Raw genomic sequence first — 22,647 nt, 5'->3', positions numbered from 1 at the left:
TTTTTACAGGTTTTCTGAAGAACTGTTTTATCCAAAATACAAATGGCACTCTGCCAAAATTTTTACAGAAATTACTAATAGTCTAAATGTGTTAACTGTTTCAAGTCAGTTCACAAAAAGTTTTTAACACCTGTAAATAGTGCTCACCACTGTAAAATGAAGTAAGAAAAGTTTTAAAATCCCTTGTAGTGTATTTAATGGGTTATCAGTAGATGGAGTTGGTAATTCATTAGGTATACTACGGGATCATGTTATGCCTTACAGAGGGGTAGGGTGTGACATGTTTTAGTGGTATCAGAGCTAGTTTTTAAATTCTGTTTTCACCTGTTATTTGAATATTCTTTCTTCATAGTACAACTGCTCAATATCATTGTTTGATACATACAGTACATTACATTATAAATATGCACTAACGGGAGGAAATCTCCTTGTGTTATTTGTTCAGGAGATCTAAAATCCTCGCATTGACTATGGAAGAGGGTGATCGTTCAGTCGATCAATCTATTGAGGCTGAGGTGCAAGGGGATGCCCCAGGCCTACAAAATTTCAGTGGTTCAAAGAAGACCACCGCAGCATCGCAGTTTCTGCTCGCCGCTCAAAGAAATGGCTGCAATGTTCCAACAAATGGCAAGTAATGTGCCTACTCAAGTCCCAATACAGACACCAATGGTACAACCACAGTCTCCTACTAGGCAGTATGACAAATTGATGAAGTATGGGGCTACAGAGTTTAAGGGGACAGTAGATCCTCTAGAAGCTGAACAATGGATAGAGAGGATGGATAGGGTATTCAAGAAATTGCATTGCACGGAGGAGCTCAGATTTGAATACTCAGTATCTTTGTTACAGGGGGATGCTTATGACTGGTGGAAAACCATTCCCCACAGTCTAGTAGAACCTGCAGTGCTAACATGGAATGACTTTCTCAGGGAATTCAGACAGAAATATGTCCCCGATGCTTATGTGGACCAGAAGCTACAAGAGTTCCTAAGTCTGAAACAGGGGAGCAAATTAGTGGCTGATTATGAAAGAGAATTTTCCCGCCTGAGCCATTATGCAGTGAGTTTACTTTCTACCAGCAGGGAGAGATGCAAGAGGTTTGAAACCGGCTTGAAGCCCAGTATCAGACTACAAGTAGTCAGATTCAAACACACTAACTTCTCTGAACTTGTTTCTCAAGCCCTAGAGTTGGAAAGAATTGAGTCTGAAGCAGCTCTTGAGAAAAAGAAATCAGAGAAGACAGAGAAAGAGGGAAAATCATTAGAACAGAGTTCCAGTGGTCCTACTGGAAAGAGGAAGAACTATGGGGGACATGGCAGAGGTGGCAAGAAGTCTGGTAGGGGAAGATATTTAGGACAGAAGCCTCCTCTATCTGGTCAGCAGAGTACCAGAGGTTCCTACCCTCCCCGCCAATGTGAAACTTGTGGAAGAAATCATGGTGGGATATGCTACAAGGTTATTGGAGCCTGTTATAACTGTGGAGGCACAGGACACTTTGCCAAGGACTGCACCAGTAGTCGCAGAGTTGGACCACCTCCCACTACTACGTAAGGTCGCCTCGAGCCCTCACCAGAAGTTCACAACCACCCAGCAGAGGTAGATGCAGGGGTAGAGGTAGCCCAGCAGGCAGCCAAGGCACAGTAAAACAATCAGAGCAAGACAGTGCTCCAATCAGAATCTATGCAATGAGACAGAGAGAAGAGGCCGAGACATCTGATGTTGTGGCTGGTACCTTCTCAACTTTTAACCAAGATGTGTTTGTGTTATTTGATCCGGGTTCTACCCATTCTTATGTGAGTGCTAGCATCATTGATTGCATTGCTGTTCCATGTACACAAATGGACTTTGAGGTGCTAGTAACAAGTTCGCTAGGACAGGAGGTCAGGGTTAATAGAATATATAGAGATTGTCCTTTAGTGATCCAAGAAAACACTTTTCTGTCTGATTTCATTGAAATGCCCTTTAGAGATTATGATATCATCTTGGGCATGGATTGGTTAGCTAGGCATCATGCCATGATTGATCAGAGGTCAAGATACCACTTTTGGTCTCCTCAAGATGATGATGTGATAATACATGGGGAAAGGCAGTTATTGCCATCAAACATCATTTCGGCTGCACTAGCCAGAAAAATGATCAGAAAGGGGTGTGAAGCATACTTGGCACATGTGGTAGACACCCAAGTGGGGAGTCCAGCATTGAAGGACATCCCTACAATATATGACTTTCCAGATGTGTTTCCTGATGAATTGCCAGGACTACCTCCAGAAAGAGAAGTACAGTTTGAAATTAATGTTATGCTTGGTGTGGATCCAATCTCCATAATGCCATACAGAATGGCACCAGCAGAGTTGAAGGAGTTGAAGATACAGTTGCAAGAATTACTTGAAAAGGGCTTCATCCGCCCTAGTGTGTCACCTTGGGGAGCACCATTGTTGTTTGTTAAGAAGAAGGATGGTACTCTTCGCTTATGTATAGATTACCGGCAGTTGAATAAGGTGACAATAAAGAACAGATATCCATTGCCTCGCATTGATGATCTGTTTGACCAATTGAAGGGTGCAGCTGTATTCTCCAAAATTGATTTGTAATCTGGTTATTATCAATTGAAAGTGCAAGAGCAGAGTATTCCAAAAACTGCTTTCAGAACTCGGTATGGCCACTATGAGTTTCTAGTAATGCCATTCGGGTTAACAAATGCTCCAGCTGCTTTTATAGATCTGATGAACACTATCTTCAGACCATATCTCGATCAATTTGTAGTGGTGTTTATTGATGACATTTTAATATATTCGAGGAATGCAGAGGAGCATGACAGACATCTGTGGATTGTACTACAGAATTTACGGGAGAAGCAGCAATACGCCAAATTGTCGAAATGTGAATTTTGGCTGGAAGAAATCTCCTTTTTGGGACATGTTGTGTCAGCTGAAGGGATCAAGGTAGATTCCAGCAAGGTAGAAGCTATCCTTAATTGGAAGCCGCCCAGGAACATCATAGAAATTCGCAGTTTTCTGGGTTTAGCTGGATATTACCGTCGGTTTGTGAAAGGATTTTCTATGTTATCTTCTCCACTGACTAAACTGCTTCGGAAAGATGTAAAATTTCAGTAGACAGATAAATGCCAGCAAAGTTTTGATGAGTTGAAGAGGTGTTTAATTGAAGCTCCAGTCCTCACTTTACCTACTCCGGGTAAAGAATACACAGTTTATAGTGATGCTTCTCACAATGGGTTAGGCTGTGTACTGATGCAAGATCGGAATGTCATTGCTTATGCATCTCGCTAGCTGAAACCACATGAGAGGAACTACCCAACACAAGATCTGGAGCTAGCAGCTATTGTTTTTGCTCTGAAGATCTGGAGACACTATTTGTATGGAGAGAAATGCTACATTTACATAGATCACAAGAGCTTGAAGTATTTGGGCACCCAGAAGGAATTGAATTTGAGGCAGAGGAGATGGTTAGAACTCATTAAAGACTATGATTGTTTAATAGACTATCAGCCAGGGAAAACAAATGTGGTGGCTAACGCCTTAAGTCGCAAGACTATGGAAAGTCTCAGAGTTTCTCCTTTGTCCATGGTATATGAATTGAAAGCACAACATGCCAGTTTAGAGATTAATGATGAGGGATGATGAGTTGCATGGCATGTACAGCCAGTGTTGATTGATCAGATCAAAATGGCTGCTCAGAATGATGCTAAATATCAGAAGCTACTGAGAGAAGTCCAGCAGGGCAAGAAACCTGAATTTTCTGTGAAAGATGATGGTTTATTGCTACATCAGGGCAGAATGTGCGTTCCTAGTGATGTAGAATTGAGACAAGTCATTATGAAGGAAGCACATGAGTCTCCTTTTGCTATGCACCCTGGTGGAACTAAAATGTACAGAGGGCTGAAAGAGCATTACTGGTGGATGGGTATGAAGAGAGATATAGCTGAATTTGTTTCCAAATGCCTAACTTGTCAGCAAGTAAAGGCAGAACATCAAGTTTCAACTGGTTTGTTACATCCGTTGTCAGTACCAGAGTGGAAATAGGAACGGATAACTATGGATTTTATTACAGGACTTCCAAGGACAGAGTAGTCATGATGCAGTATGGGTTATAGTTGACAGATTGACCAAGTCTGCTCACTTTTTGCCAGTGCGGATGGACTATAGCCTGGAAAGATTGGCCAAATTGTACATATATGAGATTGTAAAACTACATGGAGTGCCATTATCAATTGTGTTTGACAGAGATCCTAGGTTTACTTCTAAATTCTGGGGTAGTCTTCAGAGAGCCCTAGGAACTAGATTGAATTTCAGCGTAGCATTGCGCCCACAGACAGATGGCCAGTCTGAGAGGGTTATTTAGATATTGGAGGATATGCTACGGGCTTGTGTGATTGAATTTGAAGGTAGTTGGGATACACACTTGCCTTTGATTGAGTTTGCTTATAACAACAGCTATCAATCAAGCATTGGGATGCCTCCATATGAAGCTTTGTATGGCAGGAAGTGCAGATCTCCCTTATGTTGGGATGAAGTAGGTGAAAGGAAGATGATTGGGCCAGAAATTGTTCAACAGACAGAGGAAAAGATCAGATTGATTAGAGATAGACTCAAGGCTGAAGGAACGGAAGCGTGAAAAATACGAGTTTATACCATTGAATTCAAAAATTTTCACCAAGGGTCACATGCATCATGCAAGATTTATTTTTATCTATTTGATTTCAATGATAAACAACATATTAAAACTCTTTTAATATGTTTTTGGATCTGTATTTGCCATTTAAGATTTTAAAATTAATCATATTAATTTTAGAACCCTAGATTAAATCAAGAACGATTACACTAACCTCTTGATGCACCGCAAATGTGCGCCTTTGAGATTCGTCTTCAGGACACCAGATGTTGTCCCTCTAGCTTGTCCACACCAAGAACACCTATGGAAGCCCTTGAATAGCTTCTAAAGCTTTTTCTATTAATTAGAAAATCAAGTTCTGCCTTTTAAGAGATTAAAGATGTAAACAGGACACTAGAAACAATTTCTAGTGTCCTTAATTCAAGAGATTGATGGCTAATCTCTTTGAATTGATAAGAGATGAAGAAGAAGAGATAAAAACCCTCAAAGTGGCGTGACAAGGGAGTGTGGCTGCTGGTTGTATTTTATTTTCTCATAACAACACTTAAATAGCTAGGTTAACACATTAAACCCTTGCCACATGTCACCCTTTGATTAGCTCTAGGTTTAAGTGACCCAATCACATTGTGCCAAGTGTCAAACCTATATTTAATCTTGATTCTAATCATCTTACATGTTTAAAAAACATTTGGCAAGCTTATGTGTTATGCCATGTGTCACCATCTCATGGTGTCACGTGTCACACTGCAAAATGACCAAAATGCCCCTGTGTCTTAATTTTGAGTTCTCAACCCAAAATAATTATTTTTCTTCTTCTAATTAATTTATATCAAATATAAATTAATTAATTAATCTCTATTAATTAATTTCTCATTAATTAAATTCATATTTAAACACTTTAAATATAAATTTAACTTATATTATACATCTAATAATCTAGATTTGGTTTCAAGTCATGCTAGGGACTTTGCAATCTAATTGCAAACCAAACCTATTTAATTAATTAATTAAACTCTTTAATTAATTAATTAAATCATATTTAATTAGGTGATAACTTGTGTATGTGTGTGACTTACTAGGCTCATCACTAATTGGCAATGAGACATGATATTAACTCTTAATATCATCAGAACTCTTTCTTACCATAAATGATTTCTCTAAATCATTTTATGAACCTCATAGACCATGGTTAACACCTAGCATAGCATGCCATGGCCACCCAATTAGTAATAAGGTTTACCTTAAATGAACCTATAATCATATGTTACCATGCACTAGAATCTCTCTATTACAAAATCCCAACTCAAGCTGGAGTCATGGTTTATGTCAAACTCCATTTGCTATGAATATTATGTTCTCTTTTAATTCCAGTTCTTGATTAAAAAGATTTTCTCATCAGAAACTCTTTTCTGAATAAATCTATCTGTCTGGCCAGAACTTGAAACATCAAGAACAATTAAATGAACATAGGATTTTATCTCTATTTACTTAGAGGAACAGATTCCATCTTGATCAACACCTATCTCCATATACAACTAGTAGGAGCCAACAGATGCCCATATACCCATACACAGTACAAGTATGAAAGCAGTATCAAACTCAAACTACCTATATACAAGATAACTGTGCTATCTCAGGTCTAAAGATTATATGCATCGATATGATTTATGACAAAACATTGACAAGAGTAAACTCCATGTGCTTGTCATAAGTGTCAACTAGTTCGACCTACTTATCATTTATAAGTGCCTATCATGTTTGTCATATGGCATGAGACTCACCATTCCATCTTATTTATATCTCATATAAATAACTTGGTAACAAACATGAATACAATCTTTCTGGATAAGTCATGTCCTTATTATGAAGTATCCTCGATTGTGAACCTATTTATGATACTTTGTGCTAGAAATATTGTCACTCATATTCTTAACAACTTAACAATAATATTTCTAACAAAATATCAATGGACCTTTTCTATTACACATAAATATATTATGTAAACGGAAAAGTGGAAATGCCTTTTATTAATAAAATATGTACAAGATACATACTAAATGATATGCTCTAGGGCATACTACTAACAATCTCCCACTAGCACTAGAGCCATTCATTACAATATCTTAGACCTATCTTCTCAAGATGTCGGTCTAGCGAGTCTGACATAGGCTTAGTGAATGGATCACCGGATTTTCAGCTGATGCTATTTTCTGCATGGCTAAATCGCCTTGCCCAACTATATCTCTGATAATGTGGTAGTGCCTTTCTATGTGTTTGGATTTTGGGTGAGACCTTAGTTCCTTAGCCTGTATGACTACTCCATTGTTGTCACAATGTAATGGAACTGCTGACTCAATGGAAGGAACTACTGTAAGTTCTGTCACGAACTTCTTTATCCAAACAGCTTCCTTTGCAGCATCTGATGCAGCAATATACTCACAGAGTGGAATCTGCGGTCATGCTGCTTGGAACTCTTCCAACCGATCGCACCTCCATTACAAATGAACACATATCCAGAGGTAGACTTTCTATAATCGATATCTGATTGGAAATCAGAATCAGTATAACCATCCAATTGCAAGTCTCCACCTCCATAAATCAAGAATAAATCCTTAGTTCTTCTCAAGTACTTAAGGATATTCTTGACAGCTATCCAGTGTTCCAAACCTGGATTGGATTGATACCTGCTAGTCAAACTAACGAGATATGCGATATCCGCCTAGTACACAATATTGCATACATTAAACTTCCAATAGCCAAGCATATGGAATCTGGCCATCTTATCTCTTTCTTCAGGTGTCTTTGGAGACATCTCTTTAGAAAGATGGATACCATGTCTCACTGGTAACAATCCTCTCTTGGAATCAAGCATGTTAAACCTCTTTAACACCTTTTCCAAGTATAGACTTTGGGATAAACTAATTATTCATTTCGCTCTATCTCTATAGATGCGAATCCCAAGAATATAGGTTCCCTCCCCTAAGTCTTTTATGGAGAATGTATTTGACAACCATACCTTTATAGTCGTCAACATACCTGTGTCATTACCCATCAACAGTATGTCATCCACATATAAGACAAGGAAAGTGATAGCACTGTCACTAACCTTCTTATATACACATGGCTCATCCTCATTTTTGATAAAACCAAAGGATTTAATGGCTTCATCAAAACGGATGTTCCAACTCCTCGAAGCTTGTTTCAACCCATAAATGGATCGCTTTAGCTTGCATACCTTGGAACCATTTTGGGATTCAAAACCCTTAGGTTGTTCCATGAAAATGTTTTCTTCAATGTATCCATTGAGAAAAGCTGTTTTGACATCCATCTGCCAAATCTCATAATCATAGTACGCAGCTATTGCTAATAAAATCCTAATTGATTTAAGCATGGCAACAGGCGAGAAAGTCTCCTCATAGTTGATTCCTTGCCTTTGGCTCTACCTTTCCATCAGAACCAATTTTCTTCTTGAAAACCCATTTGTTCCCTATAGGTATAATACCTTCAGGTGGGTCAACAAGATCCCAAACTTGATTCTTATACATGGAATCAATTTCGGATTTCATAGCATCAATCCATTTTGAAGAGTCTATATCTAATATAGCTTCTTCATAGGTAAGTGGATCATCTCCATGATCTACTTCTTCATGAGTAGACAACTCTTGTTCTTCTTCATGAAGAAAACCATATCTCACTGGTGGGTGAGATACCCTGGTTGTTCTACGAGGAACAGCTGTAGATGTTTCATCAACGGCTATAGGTTGACTAGATGGATCTATATCCATCTGATCTGTTGGTTGGTCAGAATTCTCCAATTCTAACTCTATTTGCCTTCCTTTGCCTCCTTCTTGGACAAATTGTTGTTCAAGAAATGTGGCATCTCTACTTATCACAACTTTTGTGAAGTAGGCAAATAAAATAATATCCAAAACTATCTTTTGGATATCCAACAAATCGACCTTTTCTCGATCGGTCTCTAATTTATCAGTGTTCAGCTTTTTGATATAAGCTGGACAACCCCAAATCTTAACATGGTTAAGACTTAGTTTTCTTCCATGCCATATCTCATAAGGTGTGGAAGAAACTGATTTTGATGGAATCCTATTCAGAATATACAAAGCTGATTCTAATGCAAATCCCCAAAAGGAGATTGGCATATCAGTATAGCTCATCATACTACGTACCATATCCAATAGGGTACGATTTCTCCTTTCAGATACACCATTCACCGTATGGCGTTCTGGAGGAGTCACCGAGAAACAATGCCATGCTCTCTCAAGTATTCATCAAATTCAAGACTCAAATATTCACCTCCACGATCCGATCAAGAGCTTTAATATTCTTTCCTGTTTGATTTTCTACTTCAGATTTAAATTCTTTGAACTTTTCAAAAGATTCATGTTTGTATTTCATCAAATACAAATACCCAAACCTTGATTTATCATCAGTAAAGGTAATAAAATAATGAAAACCCCCTCTAGCCATTTCTTTAAATGGACCACATACATCACTATGTATTAGCTCCAAAATATTTTCAGCTCTTAGCCCTTGTCCAACAAAGGGTGATCTAGTCATTTTGCCCTGAAGGCAAGATTCACAAGTTGGAGTAGGCTCAGAGTCCAATAAGGATAGAATCCCCATTTTCTCCAATTTTGTAATCCTATCTTCTGCAACATGACATAACCTTAAGTGCCAAATATATTTTGAACTTGAGTTGGTTTTCACCACGGCATTGCATTCATTTAGATTGCTATACTGCCGCGGTGGAAACACTTTCTTCATCGCAATGGAAACACTTTCCTATTGGCAATGGAAACACTTTCCTTTGCCTTCATCGACTTTAGTCTTCCTTTTCTGTTTAGCTATTTTCTTAGAAGGACCAGAATCGAGGTTTCTTTTTCTTATTGCCCTTCTTCTTGTTGGACTTTTCAAGAGAAGAAGATGCAACCAAAGCTACCTCTTTTCCTTTATTGCCCAGCATATTCTTTTGGGCAATAACCAGCATGTTGAGTAAACCGGGTAAGGTGCATTCTGTCTAGTCATATGGAAATTTGTCACAAAATTCCCAAAAGACTCGTGAAGGATCAAGGATCAAATCCGTCTGTAGTTGGAAATCCATGTTGAAGTCAAGATGTTCCAACCGCTCAATCATCCGAATCATCTTGTGGACATGATCCCCAACATTACATCCCTCGACTTCCTCATATGGAATAGCCGTCTAGATATCTCATACCTAGCATTCTCTTTGTGCTCACCATACAACTCTTGTAGGTGAAGGAGGATCTCACTCGCACTCTGCATGTTCTCATGTTGCTTCAGAACTCATTACTCATGGAAGCAAGCATGTAACACTTAGCTCTCATATCATGCTCCTTCCACTTGTCCAAAGTTTCATGTTCCTCTTGTGTGGCCTCTGGAGGTAAGGGACCAGAACATTTGAATCTAGAACATATCCTATATGTTCAAGGTTCAGACAAGTTTCAAATTTCTTAGCCAATTAGATGATTAGGTCCCTGTCAACCTATTGTGATCAAGTATGCTTGCAAGGATATTGGATGGTGGTGGTTGTTTTGTGCTCATTTTTATCAGAAAATTAACTGCAGAAAATAACCAGATTAATTAGTAAATGTATCATGTAATTAACCAAAATGATTATGGTCTTTTAATCAAATTGGTCCTCCCACTAACTTAGCGAATCTTACACTTCCAAAGTAGAAAATGGAAATCCTAGTTGGATGGATTTCTAGTGGGTGATTGAATTCTTATAATTCTATTGATCATCCTCAGGTACATCCATTATTGGAATTACAATAAACTATAAGTGAGCAACTCTTTGCCCATCACATCTCATGTGAGGTTCAATCCTTTACCTAGCCCCTAATGCTCAAAATCTCAGGTACATCCATTATTGACTTATCTTGCATTAGTTAAGTTGATCCCATTGAGCCAGTAAATATGCAAATAATTTTAATGTCCTCAGGTACATCCAATATTGGCCACTAAACCATTTACATATTTACAACATCTCATGCTTAACAATTATTCTTAAGAAAATCTCTTAAATAAATTTCATCTTATGCAACTATTTAAAATTTCTTAAAATAATTGCCCCAATGGAGGGCCTATGTTATAATTACTTTAATTATAGCATTTCCAACTTAATCATTTGTTTGGAAGATTTTATGGTCATTCTATTTACTATTAAGGTCTCACTTTGCACATTATCCATTTAGCTTGCATATATCATATAATTGCATACATTCCCATACATCTCATGCATTCATGGATAAGCAGTAAATATGGTATGATCATGGACTTTCTAAGGGATTCAATTCTGAGCCACCAAGAATTGAATCAGGGCATTCCTAGGTGCATTTCATTCATTCATTTTACAAGAGTTGCTGAAGGAGTACATAATCAACACTTGATCTTGAATTCCTCCCACTGGTCCCACCAATGCTCTTGACCTCCTTGAACTTCTTGCAATCCAATATTACATAGTAATCCTTGGCATACCAAGGCGAATTTACAAGAACTTAAATAAATGAAATTACAACCCAAAAATTATTACAAACTTAATAATACATGCCCAAAAAAAAATTAAAATAAATTAATTAATTTACAATCCCAAAGAAATATAAAAGAAATAAATCCAATCACATTGGTCTTTTATAGTCCATGATCATCCATCATGCATATCACTATTTAACAATTAAATAAAACATACATACTTAAATTAAATTGAATATCTCATATTCAACTTAAAAATCCAGATTTGAATATGATTCAAATAAATTTAAAAATTCAGATTTGAATCTCATTCAAACAAATTTAAAAATTCAGATTTGAATCACATTCAAACAACTTCAAAAATTCAGATTTGAATCACATTCAAACATTTTTAAAAAAAATCAGATTTGAATCACATTCAAACATTTTTAAAAAAATCAGATCTGAATTTTATTCAATCAATTTTAAAAAATCAGATTTAAATATGATTCAAACAACTTTAAAAATTCAGATTTGAATTACATTCAAATAACTTTTAAAATTCAGATTTGAATCACATTCAAACAATTTTTAAAATTCTGATTTGAATCATAATTTAATTGTGTGATAAAAACTACTAATTAAACACTTTAATTAGTCAAAGAATAGGCCTTACATCATACAACAATTGCAGAATTAAAAGCCAAACCTTAAACCACCCATGGAAGCCAAACCATGCGCACCATTGATGGTATTTTTTCAAGTATGCCGCCAACTTGCTTTGCAACCAGCAATGAACTTTTGATCTCATGATCAAACACACAATTAAATCATATAATCAACAATCTAAATGGCAAATATAGTGGCTCTGATACCAATTGAAGGAACGGAAGCATGAAAAACACAAGTTTATACCATTGAATTCAAAAATTTTCACCTAGGGTCACATGCATCATGCAAGATTTATTTTTATCTATTTGATTTCAATGATAAACAACATATTAAAACTCTTTTAATATGTTTTTGGATCTGTATTTGCCATTTAAGATTTTAAAATTAATCATATTAATTTTAGAACCCTAGATTAAATCAAGAACGATTACACTAACCTCTTGATGCACTGCAGTGTGTCTGCGCCTTTGAGATTCGTCTTTAGGACACCAGATGTTGTCCCTCTAGCTTGTCCACACTAAGAACACCTATGGCAGCCCTTGAATAGCTTTTAAAGCTTTTTCTATTAATTAGAAAATCAAGTTCTGCCTTTTAAGAGATTAAAGATGTAAACAGGACACTAGAAACAATTTCTAGTGTTCTTAATTCAAGAGATTGATGGCTAATCTCTTTGAATTGATAAGAGATAAAGAAGAAGAGATAAAAACCCTCAAAGTGGCGTGACAAGGGAGTGTGGCTGCTGGTTGTATTTTATTTTCTCATAACAACACTTAAATAGCTAGGTTAACATATTAAACCCTTGCCACATGTCACCCTTTGATTAGCTCTAGGTTTAAGTGACCCAATCACATTGTGCCAAGTGTCAAACCTATATTTAATCTTGATTCTAATCATCTTACATGGTTAAAAAACATTTGGCAAGCTTATGTGTTATGCCATGTGTCACCATCTCATGGTGTCACGTGTCACACTGCAAAATGACCAAAATGCCCCTGTGTCTTAATTTTGAGTTCTCAATCCAAAATAATTATTTTTCTTCTTCTAATTAATTTATATCAAATATAAATTAATTAATTAATCTCTATTAATTAATTTCTCATTAATTAAATTCATATTTAAACACTTTAAATATAAATTTAACTTATATTATACATCTAATAATCTAGATTTGGTTTCAAGTCATGCTAGGGACTTTGCAATCTAATTGCAAACCAAACCTATTTAATTAATCAATTAAACTCCTTAATTAATTAATTAAATCATATTTAATTAGGTGATAACTTGTGTATGTATGTGACTTACTAGGCTCATCACTAATTGGCAATGAGACATGATATTAACTCTTAATATCATCAGAACTCTTTCTTACCATAAATGATTTCTCTAAATCATTTTATGAACCTCATAGACCATGGTTAACACCTAGCATAGCATGCCATGGCCACCCAATTAGTAATAAGGTTTACCTTAAATGAACCTATAATCATATGTTACCATGCACTAGAATCTCTCTGTTACAAAATCCCAACTCAAGCTGGAGTCATGGTTTATGTCAAACTCCATTTGCTATGAATATTATGTTCTCTTTTAATTCCAGTTCTTGATTAAAAGATTTTCTCATCGTAAACTCTTTTACAATAAATCTATCTGTCCTGGCCAGGAACTTGAAACATCAAGAACAATTAAATGAACATAGGATTTTATCTCTATTTACTTAGAGGAACAGATTCCATCTTGATCAACACCTATCTCCATATATAACTAGTAAGAGCCAACAGATGCCCATATACCCATACACAGTACAAGTATGAAAGCAGTATCAAACTCAAACTACCTATATACAAGATAAGCTGCTATCTCAAGTCTAAAGATTATATGCATCGATATGATTTATGACAAAACATTGACAAGAGTAAACTCCATGTGCTTGTCATAAGTGTCACTGGTTCGGCCTACTTATCATTTATAAGTGCCTATCATGTTTGTCATATGGCATGAGACTCACCATTCCATCTTATTTATATCTCATATAAATAACTTGGTAACAAACATGAATACAATCTTTCTGGATAAGTCATGTCCTTATTATGAAGTATCCTCGATTGTGAACCTATTTATGATACTTTGTGCTAGAAATATTGTCACTCATATTCTTAACAACTTAACAATAATATTTCTAACAAAATATCAATGGACCTTTTTTATTACACATAAATATATTATGTAAACGGAAAAGTGGAAATGCCTTTTATTAATAAAAATATGTACAAGATACATACTAAATGATATGCTCTAGGGCATACTACTAACAAAGGCTGCATCAGACCGTCAGAAGTCCTATGTTGATCTGAAGAGAAGAGATATTGAATATACAGTGGCTGATAAGGTATTCCTCAAAGTTTCTCCTTGGAAGAGGATTAAGAGATTTGGCAGAAAGGGGAAACTGAGTCCTCGTTTCATCGGACCATATGAGGTTCTGGAAAGAGTGGGTCCTTTGGCATATCGGTTGGCATTACCTCCAGAGCTAGCAAGGATACACAGTGTCTTCCATGTGTCCATGTTAAGGAGGTACAGATCTGACCCATCTCATGTACTATCGGTTGAGGAGATTGAAGTAAATCTAGACCTCTCATATGAGGAAGAACCCATAAAAATTCTGGTTTATGAGGTGAAGCAGCTGAGGAACAAACAGATACACCTGGTTAAAGTGCTATGGAACCATCATTCAGGCCAGGAAGCTACTTGGGAACGTGAAGAGGATATGAGGAGACAGCACCCACAGCTGTTCAGAGACTAATGCAAGTTAAAATTTAGAGACGATATTTTTTTTAATTGGGGGAGAATTGTAACACCCTATGTTCTGTAGTGCGTACTCATTGCAGTGACCAGTGTTGTCCGGACAGCTAGGATGCCTAGAACTACACTTCGATATGAGTGAGGAGACATAAAATAATGAAATTCAAGAAAAGAAAATACAAGAAAAACAAAGGAAAAATAATAGCAAAGAAATGTAACCAAGTTAAGCGAGCCGAGAACCCTAGCGATGGGTGACCGCACTGGGAAGTCACGGCGTGGACCGTTGACTAGCCCTGGACTGCGGGGAACCCTAGAAAATATTTTTAGGAATTAAATAAACCCCTATTGAAGTATAAATATCATTAGAAATATTACATAAAAATTAAATAATTAGTACAAAGAAAAGTGGGAAATCGAAAAACGGATAAAACCCGGTGTTACCGAAAAATCGGGAATACAACCCGAATAGGGGCATTGTGGTCATTTGACATCCCGAGTTGTCTTTTGACCTAAATGTCCATTAAAAATAAATAATATTACACATGAAAAATATAATAAAAAATTAATTTAGGGGTGCCTAAATAAATAGCAAAAATGGGATTCAATTTAGGTAATTAACACATTTTAAACATAAAATATGAATGATTTTATGTGAGTGGACCACTAAGGATTTTAATATGTATTAAGTGGGCAGATTGCTCCACTAAAACTTCATCTTCAACTTTAGAAATCACCATTGCCGTAGATCAAGAGCTCCCAAAACCTCCATTGCCGCATGTAATTCAAGCTTCATCATCCTCTTCATTTCACCTCCAAACACCTAGGTTGCTTCATTAAAGTTTATCCCCACATCACAAGGAAGAGTTTGATAGCAATTTCAAGAAGTTTTAGTGAAGATTTGAGAAGTCTCATCCATAGGTAAGTTTGAGTTTTTGATTGTTGCTTTGTTAAAGTTTGTAAGGGTGTTATGGGTGTTTTATTTATGGAGAAATTTTTGAGTTTTGATGTTGAATGGGAATGTGCACTTCTGGCAGCCATGGAAGCACCTTGAAGGCAGTTTATTTGTGCTTGTAAATGGTGAATTAAATGATTGATTAAATGTATATTGTGTAGGAAATTGTTTGGGTAATGTATACTTAGTATATATAAATGTAAAATGAAATTTAAAGCTTGGAAAGTAATGGAATGTAAGTGTACCATTGTGGCAGTTTGCTAACTCTTGAAGAATGCTGGAATTCATGCTTGGTTTATGGAATAATGATGTTAAAATGTGTTGGTTGTTATGGCAGTTTGAGTGTGTGTAAGGTGGTGTGAAGTGGGATATGTAAATGAGCATGAATTGGTGATTGAATTGTTGTAAATTGAATTGGACAAATTTTGCACTTGTTGGTGCACATTGAATGTAATTGTAAGCTGCCAAAATGACCTATAATATGTTGTAAATTATGTGTAGGTTGTGGTACAACCAGAATTGGTTTGAATGTTAAGTTTGGTGAGTGTTAAAAGTGATGCTTGATGTGTATGCAAGAAATGCAATAAGGCAGTTTGAGTTTTAGGCCTATAACTTTAATTGTGTGGCTCCAATTGGTATGAGACCAATTGGAGGTGAAACTAGGCACAAAATGTGCCAACTTTCATGAAGAAAGCTTACCAAAATTTTGCTTGCAAGGTAGCTTGAAAAATGACCAAATCCGGATTAAGTGCAAATGAGGCTTGAAAATTGACCATTTGGGCAGCAGTTAGTGTTTAGGCCATAACTCACTCAAAACAGGTCCAATTGACCTGAAATTTTAACCATGAATATTTAAGACCCATATCTACAAGTCTTATGAAGACACCAAAGCCCAGAAATGACCATAAGCAAGTTAAACAGCTTGCACAAGTTCGGGTCCAAAAACTGGCCGAACCTAAAATGACCTAAAATGACCTAAAGTGACCAATTTTGGTACAATTTGACTAGCAATAGTAAAATGACCATAACTTGGTCTATAGAACTCAGAATGACCTGAAATTTTTTCCCACGTTCCATAAGACATAGATCTATAAGTTTGTAGTTTTGACCGAAACCCGAAAACAGGGAACTAGGTCATTCGGCTAGGTCAAACTAGTATCCCGGAATCCAGCAAATTACAAGAAAATGCAGTATACACGGAAATGAATTTGGTAACATGTACCAACCCTAAAAGACTATCGAATGTGACATATTAATAACATTAAAACCTAATTTACCTAGAATGTATCGAGAGTCGATATATTAGGTTGATTAAGCAAATAATAGCATTCAGTGAATTATTTATCAAACATTATCGTTAGAGACAGTTTAATTTAGTACTAAAACACTTCAAATTGTGTTTCTCAGTTAGCAAAGACTCAGGAAAAGGGAAGGAAACACTGAGTCAAGACCAGAAGACGGTTATCAGAGGTTTGTGCACAACAGCTATTTCTTTTGAATTATTTTCAATTGAAATAAAATTTGACTATTTGTATATTGTTGTTTTGAATTGTGAAACTGTGAAAAATTGTTTGAATGATATTTGATGGATATTTATTGCTTGAAAAGCATTGTAAATAGTTTGAAACTATGAAAAATTGTTTGAATGATATTGATGGATACTTATTGATTGAAAAGCATTGGAAATGATTTGAAACCACAGCTATCATGTATATTGATTGTATTCCTCGCTAGCTTGTCTAGTGGGACGAATTGAATTCCCTCTTTGGCTGAAGTGTTGAGGTGTGTGCCTGTTGAGGACGAATCGAATGAGTACTCATATTTTTGCTAGCTAGCTATGTTATTCCTCATTAGTCATCGACTTTTGGGACGAATTGGATACCTCATTAGCCATCGGCTTTTGGGATGAATTGAACTTTGGAACATGATTAAGCTGTGTGTGATTTATTGATATGTATTGTGAGATTGTGAAATGAATTTAAACTCTTATTGATATACGCTGTCTTTTGAATTTAACCATGATCTGACTTATTGAAATTTATGGTGATATTGAGAAATGGAGTTTAAATTCTTGTTGACAATTACTGTCTTGAAATTAACTATGGTTTTAAGTATCCACTATTTATATGATTTATGAATTGTGATTTAAAGTTGTATTTGGTTAATGTTGTGTACCACCGAGACATTGTCTCAGCGATAGCTTTTTATTGCTGTCGCAGGTAGACAGACGGACAAGGCAGCAGACTAGGCTGCTAGTACATCCAGTGAGAGATTATCGGGTATAATGAGTATACCACATTTTGCATTTTGTACTGTAATGTATGACCACTGTATGTACATAGTGTTCTTGGTTTTGAGCAGTTGTAAATTCAAATTGTACATTGAAGTTGTAAAATAATTATGAGTTATTTTGACTTGTAAAAATTGTATTATATTTCTTGTATCTTAGTTATTGAAAAATCACTGTGGATTTGAGTTGAGAAATATATTGTGTTGAGAAATATGTTGGAGTTGAGATTTGGAAATATATTGAAGTGCTTTTTACAGGTTTTCTGAAGAACTGTTTTATCCAAAATACAGATGGCACTCTGCCAAAATTTTTACAGAAATTACTAATAGTCTAAATGTGTTAACTGTTTCAAGTCAGTTCACAAAAAGTTTTTAACACCTGTAAATAGTGCTCACCACTGTAAAATGAAGTAAGAAAAGTTTTAAAATCCCTTGTAGTGTATTTAATGGGTTATCAGTAGATGGAGTTGGTAATTCATTAGGTATACTACGGGATCATGTTATGCCTTACAGAGGGGTAGGGTGTGACATGTTTTAGTGGTATCAGAGCTAGTTTTTAAATTCCGTTTTCACCTGTTATTTGAATATTCTTTCTTCATAGTACAACTGCTTAATATCATTGTTTGATACATACAGTACATTACATTATAAATATGCACTAACGGGAGGAAATCTCCTTGTGTTATTTGTTCAGGAGATCTAAAATCCTCGCATTGACTATGGAAGAGGGTGATCGTTCAGTCGATCAATCTATTGAGGCTGAGGTGCAAGGGGATGCCCCAGGCCTACAAAATATCGCTGGTTCAAGAAGACACCGGCCCTGCATCAGCTTTCCTACTCGGTTAAGCAGCGGATGGCTACAATGTTCCAATAAATGGCTGGTAATGTGCCTACTCAAGTCCCAATACAGACACCCTCCTACTAGGCAGTATGACAAATTGATGAAGTATGGGGCTAAGGCATATAAGTTTGGACAAAAAGCAAGTAATAAAGACTTGTAAGCACAGTTTAGGACTAAGGCATATAAGTTTTTACATGAAAGAACCTATCCTAAAGTCCTAACTCTAGAAATTCTCTGATGGTGATGATGGTCCCTCTTCATCAAGCCTCTCAATTATTGTATCGAGCTTGTTGTGGGCTTTTAAGAGGTTGTCTTCGAGCTCTTGCATCCTGTTGTTGAATGTGGTCTCCATACACTAAAGGTATGCGATGATGGGGTCTGTCGGTGGTGGCATTTAGGGAGGCACTCGAGCGGGGGACTCGTGATGGAGTGGCTCTTGGGCTTTCTCCTGGGCCTGTGAGGGTTCGCCCGACTCTTCCCCTGCTTCTTCTCGCCTAGGGATGATGTTCCCTTTGGCATCGATTACGAAGTAAGTGTTCTCAACCTTCTTACATATCCCCATGGATATGTATATGGTTTGGTCAATCCTAATGGTGCCAGCGATGGAGCATAGCCTATGATGTCCCGGGATGAATCCGAAGTGGAGTGCGATGGCTGTGATTAGGCCACCAAGCACATGTGCCCTGTTGGCTAGTGAGATAGGTGGTGTAGGTGGTTGTACAAGAAGAATCCGATGCTGTAACACTGCCTGGTGATTATACACCATAAAAAGAAGAGCTCATTGGCATCCATCACACCCAAGCTATTGCCACGGCCCATGATGGTGTGAGTAGCTAGCCTGTGCATATACCGAAGAGAGGGACTAGTTATACCTGACGATTTGGATTTACTGCAGTTGTAGACATTAGTGTTCGGGGCAATGGAGCGCCAAAAATCCATGCTATTGTAGATCATCCTATTTTGCAGGATCTGCTGGAACCCAGTGCTATCAAAGCTGAACACCGTGTTAAACTCATCCATATTCATCACTCTATTGATGCCAAGTAGACGAAATTCAATCCTCCCCCTATCCTCTCTATCCGTGGGCCATAAGGTGGCCTTGAAACTCCCAAGGAACTCCAGTGTGGTGTCCTGATAGGCAGGGAATTAGAGTTGGGCGAATTTTGTCCATCCAATGCTATCCAGCAGCCCATCAATCTCCTTTCGCAGGCAGAGTTGTTCCAGCAACCCGAAGTCCATGTACTTGGTGGAGATAATCCTCCTGTTGTTAAGCCATGCACATAAGTCTCGGTGGGTGGAATCGTAGAATGGCCAGGCGATGGAGAACTTAGGCTGTGCTAGCTGTGGAGGTTGCGGTTGAGGTTGTGGTGAGGGTTGTGGTTATGGTTGTGGTTGAGGTGGTGGAGGTGTGGCTTATCTCATTCTTGGGCACTGGGGTGATGGCTGGGGAGATGATAGTGAGGAATCTCCACTTTGCCTGGAGGAAGAGCCCATTCTTTTTGCTGGTCTCTTAGCAGGTGCCATTGGTGCTTTTGAGAGGAGGAAAGCTAGGGTTTTGCTAGGGGAGAGGGGTTTTGAGAGGTTTTTAAAGAGGAAGAGGCATGGAGAGGAAGAATGGGAGTTGAAAGGGTGTCAAGAGAATTTAAAGGGTCATTTATCCCTTCATTTTTGTGTGTTTCGTGCCTCTAGTATCACGTCTATGACTCGATACACGGGTTGTGTATCACTATATGGGTCACGGTCCTCGGACCCATGTAATTTTCTATTAGAAATTTCCCCTTTTTGCCAAGTTACACGGCCTGTGTAAATATGTTGAGGACCCATGTAACTTTCTATTTGCAAGTCGCTTTGACATTTAAGTTACACGGCCCGTGTAAATATATTTGGGAACCCGTGTAACTCTCTGTCTCCCTTAAACTCAAAATTTATCTCTCTATTTATGAAGCACGGGGTGTGTAACATTACACGGGGTCAAACCGTGTAAGTTTCTGGAGCTTATACAAGTGTAGTTCTGAGGTTCCAGGTTGTTACATAAGATGTGTAAAACCTATACATGGCCTGTGTAAGTTTCTGGCTCTCCCTCTCTCTCTGTATGAAAATTTTATGCTAAAATTTTCTACCATTATGAATGAAATAAATATAAAAATTAGCAATAGAGTTACTTCCCCAATTTTGTGCAATTCCCTCTTGCGTGGTTTTGATTTGATGTCTCCACTCCTCCCTTACTTTTAGTTCCTTGCTTTTGTAGAATTGTGTTTTGGGGTACCTTCAAAAATGAAAGAACATAAAGTAAAGTAATGAAAAGCAAAAGAAGGGTTACAAAAGTGTTTGGGTTACCTCCTAAAGAGCTCTTGTTTATTGTCATTAGCTGGACTATTCTTCAGCTTCATTATTGAGGTGGAAGGGTGCTATAGGATTGGGTAAATCCATCTTCAATTTTATCCCCTGGGAAGAATGGCTTCAATCTCTGCCCATTAACCTTGAAAGCACCTGAGGTCTCGCTCCATACTTCTACCGCTCCATGCGGGAAGACTTAAGTTACCTTAAAGGGTCCGGACTATCTTGATCTCAACTTCCTTGGAAAGAGTTTTAACCTTGAATTGAACAGCAGGACAAGATCTCCTTCTTTGATTTCTTTCCTTGATATGCGTTTGTTGTGCTATATTTTGGTCTTGTCCTTGAAGATCCAGGCATTTTCATAGGCATCCTATTTGATTTCTTCCAGCTTATTAAATTGTAGAAGCCTTTTTTCACCAGCAGCCTTTAGGCCAAAGTTTAGGGTTTGGATTGCCCAATAGGCCTTTTCCATAAACCAGGCGGAAGGGTGTTGTTCCAATGGGAGTTTTATATGCAGTGTGGTATGCCCACAATGCATCATCTAACTTCATGGACTAGTCTTTCCTTTAGCGATTGACTATTTTCTTAAGGATATATTTCATCTCCCGGTTTGAAACTTCTACTTGACCACTGGTTTGAGGATGTTAAGGGGTTGCCACTTTGTGAGTCACTCCATATTTCTTCAATAATGTTTCAAATGGTTGATTGCAAAAGAAACTTCCTCCATTGCTGATTATTGCCCTTGGTGTGCCAAATCTTGGGAAGATGTTCTTTTTGAGGAATTTTGTGACCACTTTGACATTGTTTATTGGTGTGGCTATTGCTTCTACCCATTTTGACACATAATCAACACCAACTAGGATATACTTATTTCCAAAGGAAGTTGGGAACGGACCCATGAAGTCTATTCCTCACACATCTAATAGTTCAATTTCAAGTATACTATGCAGTGGCATCTCATTCCTTTTTGAGATATTTCCTATTCTTTGGCATTGATCACAAGCTAGCACAAAGGATCTCACATCCTTGAATAGATTTGGCCAGTAAAACCCTGCCTGCAACATCTTGGTTACTATTTTTATAGTGCCAAAATGTCCTCCATATAATGATGAATGGCAGTGCTGTAGAATGCTCTCTATTTCCTCCTCTGATATACATTTTCTTATCAGCCCATCATTGCATCTCTTGTTCAATAGAGGTTCTTCCCATGTGTAGAAGCACACATCATGCATGAATTTTTTCCTTTGCTAATTGTAAATGTATGGTGGCAATACCCTACATATAAGATAATTAACCAAGTTGGCATACCATGGAGCTTGGGAGAATGCTAGTAATTGCTCATCAGGAAATGAGTCATCGATTAGTAAATTCTCAATGTCCCCTATGTCTTCCTGTTTCAGCCTTGAGAGGTGGTCTGCTAATACGTTCTCAGATCCCTTTTTGTCCTTGATTTCAAGGTCAAATTCTTGTAGGAGTAAGAACCATCAAATTAGCCTTGGCTTTGCTTCTTTCTTGTTCAAAAGGTACCGGATGGCAGCATGGTCTGTGAATACAATGACTTTTGATCCAAGTAGGTAGGATCTGAATTTATCAATTGCAAACACCACGGCTAGAAATTCATTTTCTGTGGTATCGTAGTTGA

This window comes from Hevea brasiliensis, chromosome 14, assembly GCF_030052815.1.
Source record: "Hevea brasiliensis isolate MT/VB/25A 57/8 chromosome 14, ASM3005281v1, whole genome shotgun sequence".
NCBI classification, from domain to species: Eukaryota; Viridiplantae; Streptophyta; class Magnoliopsida; order Malpighiales; family Euphorbiaceae; genus Hevea; species Hevea brasiliensis.
This window is presented reverse-complemented; position numbering follows the sequence as displayed.